Source organism: Marmota marmota, unplaced genomic scaffold (genome assembly GCF_001458135.2).
Source record: "Marmota marmota marmota unplaced genomic scaffold, marMar, whole genome shotgun sequence".
Classification (NCBI taxonomy): Eukaryota; Metazoa; Chordata; class Mammalia; order Rodentia; family Sciuridae; genus Marmota; species Marmota marmota.
Genome location: NW_026000101.1, coordinates 17876324 through 17889170, shown reverse-complemented (window position 1 = coordinate 17889170; position 12847 = coordinate 17876324).

Genomic DNA, 12847 nt, shown 5'->3' with positions numbered 1-12847 from the left:
TTAAGTTTTATTTTGAGGCAAGTTCTCACTAAGTTGCTTAGGGTCTCCCTAATTTGCTGAGGCTGGCCTCAAACTTGTGATCCACCTGCCTCAGCCTCCCAAGATCCTCCTACCTCAGCCTCCTGAGTTGCTGGGATTACAGGTATGCACCACCATGCCCACAGTCTTGTTAGAGACCTTCCCCCTAAATCTGTGGGGTCTCATGCTGCCGGTGGATGGTTAATGTCAGAATCAAACGCAACATGAGTTAATAGCGAAACACCTTGCTGGATATGCTCCCCTATGGTTTCTTTGCAGAAGATTTTCTTTTTCTTTTTTTTTTTTCAGATATTAAGAATTGAATCCAAGGCCTTGCTTGCTGAGCTACATACCATCCCTTTCTTATTTTTAATTTTGAGACTAAGTTGCAGGGGCTGGCCTTGAATTTGTGATCCTCCTATCTCAGCCTTCTGAGTAGCTGGGATTACAGGCATTTGCACTGTGCTCAGCCTTTTTTCCTTTTTATAACTCTTCTCAGTAGCCTCCCTGCACCCATTTCTCACTCTACTTTCAGCTCTAACAATCTCAGCAATCAGCAGTTTGGACACTGTGTGTGTGAGGTTTCATTGTTGTCCTTAGAAGTTTTGTGAAGTTGCCCTCTTGGAGGTATTGAACTATGTTTCAAGGCTGGAAGTCAGGAGTAGAGATTTAGTCCCAAGATATAGGAGGTGGTAGAAGTGGGAAAGATAGGACATAGCCCATCTCCCATAATCATAGGAGCAGGGTAAGGCTGGAGAAGACCCCCACTCAGATTCTCCAGCTCTGCGTAAGCCTATCACAGTGGCTTCACATTCATCATCTGAGATCCACTCCACCCTTGGAGAAACAAAGCTAAAGGAAGGCTCTTTGGAAGCAAATCTAGCTCTCTTCTCCACGTTGTTGACCTCTAGAATTCCTCCTTCCTGGCTTAGCCAGCAGTGTCCCTCTTTCCTATTGACCCATTTTTCTGTGCTCCATGAGAGGAATATCTAGAGGGAAATCTGGCTCCAAACAACTCTATCACCTCTCCCTACCTTGGGGATTGATAAGATATATATTTTTTTTCCTTTAGTGGGGAGAACTGAACCCAGGGTCTCACACATACTAAGCAAGTGCTGTGCTACTGAGCTAAGCCCCCACCCTGCTGAAAGGGATTTTTGAGGAGAGGAAAGTAGAGATCAGGGAGACCTGTGAAGCAGGTGGATCAGTTGTTAACCAATGTATCTCAGTCCTGTGAGACAACACACTCATACGTGACAAGTTACATGAAACCTAGGTTTGTTGTGAGCCAGGCCTCTAAGGCTCAGGAGAGCTGCATATTCTCCACTTTTCCTTGTTTTTTTTCTCTTTTGTGGTGCTGGGGATTGAACCCAGGGCCTTGTGCATGCAAGGCAAGCTCTCTACCAACTGAACTATATCCCCAGCCCATGTTCTCCACTTTTGCTGCAGCTGAGAGACCTGAAAATCAGCCGACCCTGGAGTTTATACCCACCTTGGAGTTTATAGCTAGCCTATAGTGCTGAAGGACATCCTGTTTCTGAAGTACACCAGAACACAGCCCAGACTGTTTCAACTCCCTCTAATCTCAAGACATTGAATTCCCAGCACATTCTACAGTTATCCTTGAGAATTACAATTGAGAAAACAGGGAGAACTAGATCGGTCCAAGTCCACTTACAGAATCTACTACGGAGCTACACCCCCAATCCCAGACCACTTTTCTACTCCTTGTATTCCTTAAAGAACTCCTCTCCTATTTCATGTGGACTTGATAGGGCTACCAACCACAGTGCTCTGGTCTGAGTACCCCGTTCCCTGGACACTGTGATAGACTGAAGAACTAATTATGTATTTTAAGTATACAGTTAACCAGAGCTTTTCATAAGATTTTAAATTTGGAAAGTAGAAGACAGAGGGCCTTTGCTTTATCTAAATCATTATAAAAATTTAGACAAGAGCTACATTTCTTGCTATTAGAAAAGGATCCATCTATGACAGAGAATCGGTAAGATAATATATGGAGATAACATTTGAACCCCTGGATCCAACCAGAGCTGGAGATTTAATATCTTTAACAGTTCTGGTTATGTGACATGATAAGCTTAACTTTTTGCCTAAACTTTTGCAATTGAAAGAGCCCTCAATACTATTTATTAAATTATTATTATTATTATTATTTTTTACAAATGAGGAACCAGAGGCCCAGAAAGATTTAATTTCCCAAGGTTTACAAGTGGCAGAGTATTGCATTAGTATTTTGGAGTAGTTCTGTGCTATATTACCTATATCCATCTATCCATATATCCCTCGTTTCATCCATCCATCCCATGTATTTATGGACCTGACCATCTTTCAGTGCTAAGACACTGAAGTCAAGAATTCTTTTCTCACTCTCCAGCTCCTAATCTGAAACTGGGTCTTGATCAGGGATTGACAAACTTTTTCTGTAAAGATCCAGAAATTAATGTTTAAGGTTTTATGGGCAATATGGTCTCTGTGGTAATTGCATAGGTTTACTATTGTAGCTCAAAAGCAGCCATAAGTAATGTGTGAATGAATAGGCATGAATGTGTTTCAGGGAAACTATTTACAAAAAGAGGTAGAAGGCTGGATTTGGCCCATGGTTATAGTTTGCCAGTTCCTGGTCTGGATCAATGGGAGGGACATATGTTTGTTTGTTTTTTTAATTGGGAATATGAGTAGGGAATGAAAACACATAAAAACCTTGCATTTGTCATTACTAATGTAATAGAAAAGACAGGATTTTTATACTCAACTCTTGTGATTGAATCTGGCTCTGTGGCTTTGGACACATAAGAAAAACAAGTGTCCGTTTCCTCATCTGTAAAATGTACCTTGTGAGGTAGTACATATACCTGATGCACAATAGGCCTCAGGAAAGGGTAGGGGCATTTCTTTTCTTTACTCACTACCTTCCATGTATTACCAGTAGGAGGAGACCTCTTTTTTTTTTTGTACCAGGGATTAAACTCAGGGCCATTCAACCACTGAGCCACATCCCCAGCCCTGTTTTGTATTTTATTTAGAGACAGGGTTTCACTGAGTTGCTTAGCACCTCGCCATTGCTGAGGCTGACTTTGAACCCACAGTCCTCTTGTCTCAGCCTCTTGAGCCACTGGGATCATAGATGTGTGCCACTGTGCCCAGCAGGAGACCTCTTTTTAAGGTTTTTGGAAGCAGTGAGGACAGAGCTCAGTCAGACTTGTTAAATTCAAGAATCCAATTTCTAAGAATAAGATTTCATATAAGTTATATAGATTAAGCTCCTGGAAACTTTAAAAATAGCCCTACCCCAACTCTTACCTGCACTGTTCTAAACTTAAAACCACTCCACTGCCTAACAAAATAAAGGGTTCTCCAGTCAGTGGGCCTCATTAGACCTAGAAGCAATTTAGCCACCCCATTTTATCAAGTTTACCACTCAGTGTATACCTTGATTCCCAAGTGGCTTCTCAACCTATTTCTTCCAAAGACACCTCTTGAGGAGAAGAGGTTTGTCCTTGTGCTCATGACTGTGTGTGTAATCATATATGTGTCTGTGCCTCAGATCTGTATTGTGATTATCTGCTTAAATGTTTGTGGTGTGTTCTTGATGTAGGGGAGTGAATTGACTGTAATTGATTGTGTGCCTGTGTATGTGTGTGGGACATGTGGCTGAGGGCGTTGGCACTTGTATAATTTGGGTAACTGTTTGTTTTCCGGCTGTTTTCAGTTCATTCCTTTGTGGAGCTCAACTACACCAGGACCTGCAGGGGGCATCCTCTGCCTGGGGAAAATAGGATATGGTACTCCAGGCATGGGACCTCAGACTTGTGGGGCCTGCAGAGGGAGTCTAGGTATGGCCCACATGGGTATGTAGCTACTAGTCTGTGGAAGGGGGGCCCTGGGCTCTGGAACAGGCTGAGATATCTTGTTCCAGAAAGGAGCTGGAAGTGAGCAAGAAACAAAATGACTCAGCTTTTGAAAGTCCCTGATCTTAGGAAGGGGTCTGTTTCGCTTTCCATCCTTCTCCAAATCTTCTGTCCATGTTCAGGGGGTCTCAGCCTAGCCAGAGGGGCAGAGCTTGCCCTGCAATCTAAGTGTGGGTGGAACATTGCACAGAACTTCCGGAGGTGAGATGATGGGACATTAGGATGGGGGGAGGGAGTCTTGAACAATAGCACACCCTCCCTTCCCTACCTCCTATCCTCTGGAGCTTGAGCCAATGCCACTGCCAGGATTTCTTGAATACTTCTCTCCCTCGCCTCCGCACCCCCACACTGAGGATTTAACCCAGTAGTACCTTACCATTGAGCTATCTCCCCAGCCCCCCCCCCTTTTTTTTTTTAATTTGAAACAAGGCCTCACTAAGTTGCTGAGGTTGGCCTTGAACTTGCAATCCTCCTGACTCAACCTCCCAAATCACTGGCATTACAGATGTGCCTCAGCCCTCCCAGATGACTACTTTTCTCCTTAATCCCCTGTAATTTGGGCTATTAGGAGCTCCAGGTTGCCTAGGCCTGGGCTGAGCTTGCTTGGAGAAGTTCAGGAATCTAGGGCCCCTGAACAAAAAGCAGAAGGTAATCTATGTGGCTGGAGATAGAGAGTTCTGGTGGTGGGTCTGGAGCAGAGGGAGGCAGGGAGTTCCATGATGGAGGGAGCTCTGCAGAACCTTGAGGATGGGTAGACATTCTAGGGGGAACGAACAGCAGGCACAAAGGCTCAGAAGAGGGATGTAGGGGTTTGTGGTTAATCCCAATATGGGTGAGTGGGAGAAGGGCAAGTAGTGAGAGAGGCTATATGTGTGTGTGTGTGGAATAAATGGGAGGTGGTTATTTGAGATCAGCTCTACTTTTAAAAAGATTCCTGAGAACAGGGCCTTGGGGATGGTCAGTCCAACTCCAGTTCTCAGTCCTGAGAAGGCATATACACATTAACTGAACCCCTAGATACGGGGAGGCTAAGAAGGTAAGTCCCTAGCCTATTGGGTTTTTATGTAAGAAGGGGGTTCAGTGCTGCAATTGCTCTGAGGAGAGAGGTTGAAGTCAGGGCTGGGCTGTAACAGTGGCACTGAGGAAGCCACATTGACACCAGAGACATTAAATAGGAGGAAGCCCATGAGTTGGTAGCCAACTGGAGTGAGGGGAGCAGTTGGAGAAGCAGATGGAGGAGCCAGAGATGATGTACAGATCTACTTCTGGGTTCCATGCTGCAGAGCCAAATGCCTATTTGGGATTTCCTCTTGGATCTCTCAGACACCTAATTCCAAATTCAAACTCTTGATTTCCAACACCTCCCTCCCAGCTTGTCTCCTTCCCTGGCTGCCTATCTTTAAGAATGTCACCACCATTTCTCCAGTTGCTCAGGTCTGAAGCCTGGTGCCATCCTTGGTTTTTCCCTTATGACTCAAATATAATCTATCAGCTTAGTTAGTTGTTCTATTTTATAAGTATGTCTAGAATCCTTACTCCTTTCTCTTCCAACTGCCACCACCTGGGCTTGGCTGGTGTCAACTCTCTCCCTCTAGACATTGGAAGAGTGACCCTGACTTCCCTTCCCTTTTCTCTACAATCCATTTTCCAGACTGCCCAGGGGGTCTTTTTAACTGTAAATGCTCCTTGACTGAAAGTTTTCATAGCACTTAGAATAAAATCTTCACTCCTTCCTGTGGCTGCAAAAACTTGAATCATGTGACTCAGGCCTGCCTGTCCTATCTCACCTTTACCTCCTCCTCCTTGTCCACTACTGTGCTCTAATCACACTGGCCTTTTCTTCTTGAATGCCTGATGTCATCTCCTTTAGGCATTAGCTTATGTACCATCTCCTCAAAGAGACATTTCCTAAGCATTCTGTTGTATGGGTGTCAGTGCCATTTCCTCTGCTTATATCTTTCTTAACCCTTTTTATTTTTTTTATATTGATTTTTTAGTTGTAGTTGGACATAATACCTTTATTTATTTATTTTTATGTGGTGCTGAGGATCGAACCCAGGGCCCCACACATGCTAGGCAAGCATTCCACCGCTGAGCCCCAGCCCCAGCCCAACCCTTTTTATTGTATTTTGCATACACACAATTTGAAATTGTCTTAGTTATTTTTAATTTATTTTTTAGTTGTAGATGGGCACAATACCTTTTATTTTTATTTATTTATGTGATACTGAGGATCGAACCCAGTACCAAATATGTGCTAGGCAAGGGCTCTACCACTGAGCCCCAGGCCCGCCCTGAAACTATCTTATTTCTATGTTGTAGCCCAATATTATTATTTCTGACTGACCAGCATTTGTACCCCTTTCCCACACAGAAGCCAAATAGAACAGTTACTCATTTTCTCAGACTTCATTTTATTTAGGGAGGTCCAGCCAATCTGGATGTTATCTTCTCAGGACTGTGAATTGGAGCTGGCGATGCAAAGGAGCAGGGACCATGGAAAATCTGTTTTGATGGCGACAGCAGCCCCACCATCTTGGCTCTTTGACTCAGCAGTGTTTGAAAAGTCTGGGGCCAATTGCTATGCTATTGGAGCCTGTGAGCAGGTTGCTCCTATTTCCAGCATAACTGTTCCTGGGTCATAGTCATGTTTCCCTCAGACCATAGGTGGTCTCAGGGAGAGTTCCCTATGACTACCAATTCAAGTCAATTTGTAAAAAAATATTTATTTATTAGTTTTAGGAAGATACAATATTTTATTTTTATGTGGTACTGAGGATCGAACCCAGTGCCTCAAGCATGCTAGGCTAGCACTCTACCACTGAGCCACAAGTCAATTTTTGAACCAAGTTTATATGTATATTTTCAGGGTTTTTTTTTTTTTTTGAGGGGGTACTGTGGATTGAACTCAGGGGCACTCAACCACTGAGCCACATTCCCAGCCCTATTTTGTGTTTTATTTAGAGACAGGGCCTCACAAAGTTGCTGAGGCTGGCTTTGAACTTGCGATCCTCCTATTTCGGCCTTCCTAGCCAGCCACCTTGTCTGGCATATTTTCAGGTTTTTAAAATAACTTTTATTTCTTAAAAGTTAACATTCATTACAGGATATAGAAAAACACAAGGACAGAACAAAGTCATCAAGTAACAAGCAGCTAATTGGGTGTGTCCTTCTAGAATATATATGGTTTTGCACAATTATCTGGAACTAGTTTAGAGTGGGTCACCATAGCATTAATACTCCATTCAGGGTGATTTTTTTTTTAATCGTATGGGGGATTGAACCCAGGGTGCTTCACCACTGAGCTACATCCCCATCCCTTTTTAAAAAAGAAGCAAGAGGAAGCAGTAGCAGATGCTCTTGCATTGGCCTTGAAGAAGCAAACTGCCATGTGTGGAGAGGGCTGCGTGAACGGGACCAGAAGGCAGTTCTAGGAATCAAGGACCTCAAGTCCTACAACCACAGATGTCAACAACCAATGGGTTTGAAAGAAAGCTGAGCCTCAAATGAGATTGCAGCCCTGCTGACATCTTGAATTGAGCCTGGCGAGACCCTGATCAGAGGAACCAGGAAGCCTACACCCAGACTCCTGACCCACAGAGAAGGAGGGAGAACAAATTTGAATTATTTTAAGCTACTAAATTTGTGGTTTATTAGGCAGCAATAGAAAATCAACCCATTTGTTTAGTTAGCAAATGCCAGTTAAGTCTCAGGACACATTTCAGTGCTAAGCACTGTAAAATTTTATCCATATTTTCTTCCTTGTTGTGAAATGTGTTTTTTTTTTTTTTATGTGTGTGTGCTTTAACTGACTTCTCTTTTCTTTCACTCACGTTTGATCCATTCTCAAACATAGGTTGTGTGGAGGTATTACTACCCCCATTGGGATACTAATTTACTTCTCCTGGGAGTTTACCCCCATGAAGTTGGGCATGGCTGATTAACTTCAGCTAAAGAAATGTGAGCAGAAATGGCATTTGTCACTTATGGACAAAAACATTTAAGCAAGTGTTCCCCTTGCTATCCTCCCTGACTGGGATAATCATGGAAGTATGTGTTGAAGAAAAGGAACATGCCAAAAGATCAAAGCAGCTTGGAATTATGAGCCACCACATGGAATACAGCTGTGTTAGAGACTGCCTGGATCCACAGAAGGCTTAGGGAATATAATTTTGTTGTGTTAAGCTACTCACATTTGGGTGTCACTTGTTATCACAGCATAACCTAGCCTATCTTGACCAATCAGGTATGTGGTTGGTGGTCATCATGTGTTGCAGAATAGAGATAGAAAATTACAACGAAACTAAAAGAGGTGTGAATGTCACTCTGTGATCTTGGAATTAGAGTTGGACTAAATTGTGTCTACCCCAAATTTATACATTAAAGCCTCAATGTGACTACATCTAGAGATAGAGGTAATTGTGATTAAAGGAGGTCATAAGGCTGGGGCTGTTATCCAATAGGAGTGTGATCCTATAAGAAAAGGAAGATCTCTTTCAGTTGCATAGTGAGAAGGTGGCTGGCTGGCTGCAAGCCAGGAAGAGAACTCTGACCAGAAACTGACCATGCTGGCACCTTGATCTTGGACTTCCTGTCTCTAGAACTATGATAAAATAAATTTCTATTGTTTGATCCACCCAGTCTTTCCACCCAGTATTTTGTTATGGTGGCCTGAGCTGATTAAGAGATGTGGGTGGTAATTACTAAGGTTCTTTGGGGAGAAGTGAGGTTTTTTGGTTTTATAAGCAAAGATGAGTATGTTAGGTGATACTCTTAATTTTTTAAGTCTAGGGTTTGAGAAGAAGGGTGTATATTGATGTTGGACAGTTATAGGGTAAACTGTACAAATATTTATCTTTCTTTTTTTCCTTCACTTCCCTCTAACTTAACCCCTTTCTGTGTTTGAGAAATTTCCTGTTATATTAGTCTTGATTACTGTTTGAGCTTGTTTGCATCATAGAATCCCCAAAGGTCACATACTAGTCTCCCTAGCCCTCTTTGCAGCTAGGACTCAGACACATGACCTAGGCTTTGCTAATCATAAGTTCCTTTTAAAAGCTGTGAATCAGAAGCTAGCAGTGATGTAAAGGGGCTGGGATGTCAGAGGACCCATTTTGGTGGTAGTAGAATAGTGGCAGAAATGATGTCCATTTTACAAGGGCAGCTACAGCTGTGATTCCAGAGGTGGCATCTGCCAGGCTTACCACCTAACATTTGTGGAGCTTGGAGCAACAGTACAAATGGAAGCCTGCCATCTAAATATTATTTATTTATTTATTTAGTGCTTCTTTGGTGCAAACTAAGCACACACTCTACTACTGAGCTACACCCCCAGCCCCTCATCTAAATATTTTTATTTTAAATATTTATTTCTTAGTTGTAAATGGAGACAATATCTTTATTTTATCTATCTATTTTTATGTGGTGCTGAGGATCAAACCCAGGGCCTCGCACATGCTAGGCAAGCGCTCTACTGCTGAGCCACAACGCCAACCCCCAGACTTCCTCTTTGAGGCTCTGAAGAAGTTCACTTGCCTTCTACTGGAGAGGGCCAGAAGGCTGGATGCCCTCCAGGAGACATCTCTGGGTCTCAGTTCAAGTGCTGTAGTCCCATTTGGGGCTACCAGCTTCCCCCTCTTGTTTTTTTGTTTTTTTAATTTCTCCAGCCCTTTCTAGCAAGCCAAGTCTTCCTAGCAAAACAGCTAGACACTCCAGCCCCCCAGTTCTCACTTTAGGTACTACTAGTCAGGTAGGCTTAGGCTGCAACTCCAGCTTTGCCACTTACTAGTTGTGTGAATCTGGAGCTCATTCTACCTCTCTGCTTTAATTGCTTTGTACATAAAATGATACTAATGGTCCCCAACTCATAAGGTCATTTGAGAATGAAATGATACAGTGCAAATGAAGAACTCAGCTCAAAGACTGGCACATAGTTAACCCAAAGTAGTGGTTTTCTCTATTCCCCAAGGGTCTTTTTCAGCCCTGGCTGTGCTGTACTGTCTCCATTTTTATTTAGGAGATGGGTCAGCCCAGAGGGGTGGCCTGAGTAGTAATAGTATTCTGAAAGAATAGTATTCTGAAAGAACCTCAGTTCTGACATTTTCCTAGCCCTCTAGTCTGGCAATTCCTTCACTTCTCTACTTCCATTTTCTCATCTGCAACATAAGAATGGCAGTAGTACTTACAGCAGTGCCTAGAACTTAGGAAGTGCTAGTGAATTGGCTAGTACTACAGAGATATGTCCTTCCATGTGGACAAAGTCTCAGGGGCCATCTAGGAAGTTCTCTGACCAGAGAGATGCCTGCTTATTCCTTTGGAGGGGCTCTTGGAGGAAACTCCCCACTTTGAAGATCTGGTCCTTTCTGAGACTGTTATTTCCAAGATTTTCTGGCTGTTCCTGAATTTCCCGGAGGCTAGAAGAAGCGAGTGACGCAGGGTGGGAGCTTGCCGAGAAGTTGAACATGAGATGATCAAAAACATGATCAAAACCGTATGGAGTTGGCTCTGACCAAATACTCAGCCATGCAACAGACAGCCCCAAGAGTCTTGAGAACTGGATGTGCTCCAGGCCTGTGTGGGCATAGTAGGAAGGGGCCATGTTCAATTCTTTTTCTTACTAATCAAATGTGTATTGGGGCTTATTTTGTGACAACCACTGTGCAGAGTAATATTAGCACTGAAGATGAACAAGATTCAATCTCTTCTCTGGTAGCTATCTCAACATTTAGGACAGTGCGTTTTTGTCCAAAAGGAAGCTCCCCAAGTAGGGATGTCAGGTACTCTCAGGCAGATATTAGCTGCAGGGACCACAGGCCTTTGGGGTAGGAGATATCATTCAGCTACAGGCCTTGAACTATAGTGAGTGCCCTAGAGTGGAAGGGATATATTTAGAGGCAGGCAACAAGGCCTCTATAGTCTGCTTGGAGAGCTAGGAGACCACATTGCCTGCCAGAGAGCTAGCATCCTAATCACTATCAGAGATAAGCATGTAAAACTTGTGATAATGAAGATAACTTCTATCAGTAAATGGTAGTGAAACAGGAAGCAGATGATGATTAGATGGCATCACAGTACTGAGAGTGTTTAAGGAGGATGGGTCAAGATTGCTGGATTAGTGCACCTGACAGGGAGAAAAGTGGATAAGACCCAAGAGGGGTTGGTATGTTTGGAAGGTAGGAAATAGAGCCGGGGAGAAGGCTAGGATGGACTGTATGATTGGAGAAGGGGTGGGAAGAGTTATGTGCCTGTTCATTGTGAGGTGCCCACCCTCCCAGATTTCCTCCAAATTCCTTATTTTCAAAGGTTCCAGGATCAAGCAGAGACTGTTCAATTTAAGGCATTTCACTGGCTTTAGATTATTTTCTCTCTTCCTGAGCCTCAGGGTTATGGTTTGGACCTTTAATGTTCTCTGAAAAGCTCATGTTTTGAAAGCATGATCCTTAACATAGCAAGTCCAGAGGAGACTTTTAGGCAATGATTAGGTCATGAAGTCTGTAACATCATCAGAGAATTAATCCATTTGATGAAATAATAATTTGAATGGACCACTGGGTAGTAACTGTAGGGGCATGATTGGAGTAAGCAGGTCACTGGGGGTGTGCCCTTGGACTATATCTAGTCCCTGAGTCCTCCGTTGCTCTCTCTGCTTCCCAACAGCTTTACTCCATCACATCCTTCTGCCACGATGTTCTGCCTCATCTTAGGCCCAGAGCAATGGACTGAGATCTCTGAAACCATGAGCCCAAAATAAACTTTTGCTCCTCTAAGTTGTTCTTGTCAGGTATTTTGTTCATAGCAATGAAAACCTGAGTAGCACACTCAGCTTCCCTTTTGTTCCCAGAAGGTGGCCCCTGGTAACCCAAGAAGTGGGGAAGTTTCTGGATATGCCTGACTTCGTGGGAGACTATGTAAATGCTCGGGGCTTAGTATGAGATCCAAAGATTCAGGAGACAAGTGTTTGTTTGGAACAACTTTCAAAAATCAAGCTCCTTCCTGGCCATGGTGGTACATGCCTGTAATCCTAGTGACTTGGGAACCCAAGATAGGAGGTTTACAAGTTTGAGGTCAGCCTGGGCAACTTAGTGAGACCCTCAGCAACTTAGTGAGACCCTGTCTCAAAATAAACTAAAAAAGGGTAGAATATAACTCAGTGGTAGAATAGTAGAATATAACTCAGTTCAATTCTCAGTACTGGAAAAAAAAAGAAAAGAAAAATCAACCCCCTCTTTGTCATCTGACAGATGGGAGAACTGAAGCCCACGGAGGGTTGAAGAAACTTGCCTAGTGTCACATAGTGACAGGGGCAGAGATATGAGACATGGGCCTAGACATTGAACCTCCTAGTAGCAGTGCCATGGAGGTAGTGTCTAGGGACTCCGTCCTGGTAGCAACTTCCTCAGAACTCCTACCTTACCTTCCCTCTCTATATTCGTGTGAGGATCCAGAAGGAGGGTTTGTGTCTGCTTTTGAGGTAGGATGACTTCCTCTTTGTTTCAGTGGTACCTGAGAAGGATTTGAGGCAATGTGCCCCCCTTATATATGTGTTTATTCTCTGCCTGTGGGATGCAGGGTGCTCCATGGCTGGCTGGCTTGATGGAAGAGGATAGTTGGGTAGGTGTGGAGATGGAGATCTAATGGACGCAGAGACAACTGGATGCATGGATGCATGAATGGATGAATAATTTTTCCTCAGCATCAGAGCCAAACTTTCCAGTCATAACAACTATTTTTGAAAGCTATTCCCATCCCTCCCACCCCTTGTGACTCTGAGATTTCGGTACCTGAAGTTTATAACACCTGCCATGGGAGCAGAGAAGATGAAGATGCTGTCATACTTTCATCCCAGTGAACAGGGGCTGGCACAATCCCTTTGTTCTCCTTCCAAAGCCTGCCTAGAC